Source organism: Halyomorpha halys, unplaced genomic scaffold (genome assembly GCF_000696795.3).
Source record: "Halyomorpha halys isolate HHAL.00 unplaced genomic scaffold, Hhal_1.1 Scaffold26.1, whole genome shotgun sequence".
Lineage (NCBI taxonomy): Eukaryota > Metazoa > Arthropoda > Insecta > Hemiptera > Pentatomidae > Halyomorpha > Halyomorpha halys.
The window spans coordinates 302,363-304,569 of record NW_027115055.1 but is presented as its reverse complement, the minus strand read 5'-3'; the positions used below and the strand labels follow the sequence as shown (position 1 = coordinate 304,569).

The 2,207-nt window shown below is 29.7% G+C and overlaps 1 protein-coding gene across 1 annotated transcript in view; it reads left to right on the top strand.

Annotated features, from left to right (window-relative positions):
- Positions 1 to 2,207, top strand: part of LOC106683339 (actin-binding Rho-activating protein) — an 86,973-nt gene that overhangs the window by 866 nt on the left and 83,900 nt on the right. The window lies entirely within an intron of this gene.

Below are 2,207 nucleotides of genomic sequence, written 5' to 3'. Positions count from 1 at the left end.
AAAAAAAAAATTAAAATGTTTTTCGTCCGAATTTAATTACTTAATTACACCAGTACTGAACTATGCTCGGATGTTATACTACCTGTGTTGTCCAATCGTGAAATTCTTTAACGAATTTTAGCACCATTTATTTCTTTGATTCAACCTATGTATTATTGTAGATGAAATGATATTAAAAAAAAAATCTAAATATTTGAAATTAAGATTTAAAAATCCTATAATACTCTGAAACCCTGTAGATCCTTCTAGGGGACAGCCACACTCGAAATATCCATTTGATTCGACACGCATCAAAATTGGAATCTTTAGCTGAATGTACACGGTTCTCTCAAGATTGCGAAATTCGTAAAACCCAGTCTCTTTCCTCCCTTATTCTTTCTATATGTTTTGTGTATTAGAGCTTATAAAATTAGATTCAAAACAAACTTTTGTATTAAATTCCAAAATTTCATGAAATCAGTGCGAAAAACAGGCCATACAAATGATTTGTTCATATCATGCAAACAAATCTGGATGGTACTTGACGAGTTTTGCTACTCACCATATCATTTAATAAATTAATTAACGTCGAAGAAAAAGCATAACAATTATATATCTTGAAAACTTTTAAACTTTACAATAATTTTACTACCTAACACAGGACAATGTATATATTATAAAGATATAAAAATGTTAAAAGGTATTTATGAAATTTGATAATATAATTAGTAATTTGGTATGCTGACGAATTGATATTATTAGGTAAGGGCGAGGAATCCATAGAACTAAATACAACTGCGTTGATAAAATCTAATAAGGAACTAGGTTTCGAAATAAATAAGGAAAAAACATATGATTAGCAGTAGAAATGGGAGTAGTTCCGGTGATGTTGATATAGGAGGAATACATTTGTTTATTTGGTTATCTAGGGTATGAGTGGACGGAAGTATGTTGAGAGCGATTGGAGGTATCGGCATCGAATATTTTTATTTAAGACAATCCACAGCGAAGGTGATGTTTCCTTAGTTATCTACAGGGGACCAACCTATTCTAACCATGGTGGGGGTTGAAGTTATTCATTTTGTGGGACCGCCACTAAATGAAAAAAAGTCAACCCCCCCAGGCCGGATTCTAACCGGAACCACAATATCAATACACCTAGGCCTAACCATCTGAGGTAAGGACGGCCCTGCAACGAATTTATTATTATAATTAATTAATTATTGAAAAAAATGAAAACAAAGAACTAAACTGATCTGCCCCTTCGTTCAATTTTATTTCTCCTTAAGTTATAAATTCTAGTAAACATGAAGAAATAATGAAATATTTAATAGTGAATTGTTTATTGCAAGAGAATATTTCTTTTTTTTAATTATTTTATAGTAATTAATCTCTTAGGTCATTAGTTGGGTTTAAGGAAACGCGTTTCACTCTTTTTCACCCACGTTTTTATCACCGTCTCACTTTTTCTGTAGGACAGGAAATAAATGTTCGAGGCATAAAAAACATAGTCCAAAACTATTGAACTTTATCTGTCAAAATTTCTGGTTATTTCAATGTCAAAACAATGAAAGATATTTATTCAACATTATTGGCATAGATCATTTAGTAAGTTATTAAAAAAAAAAAAACTAGATACCTATCTTCAAACAGAAAATAGATTATAAACCTCTGCTTGGAACATTGCAAGTCCCAACATGTTTGGGCGTATCTCAATTGTAAGAAAATAAGTTTAGGTTCTGCATAGGTCAAAAGAAAAAAAACAAACGAATTTTACTTAAAAATGGTTATCTTTGTATTTTAAAATAATATTTTTAATTAATCATGTGAATAATCCGTATAAACATTTGAGAACATGAACAATTGGAATTTATCTCGCAGATTAGATAATGATTATTGAATTTATGGCAGAAACGTGAATACTCCGCTTATTATAGAGTGGATATAGGTTTAGCCTATATTTTAAAATTTTTAATATATTTTTTTTGTCAAGCATTTTACGTTTTCTATATTCTTGTTATGTTTAACTTGACTAAATGAATTTTCTCTATCATAAATTATCGCTTTAATTATCGAAATCAAGTCATATTAAACAATAACCGATACAATGGAATGTGATGATCTGAACACTTTGATGTGGAACAAGCCTTGAATCTTGAATCCCATTTTGACTGAAATGAATTTATTTGCATTTTTCAGCTCTGAATTTATATGTATATATTATACAT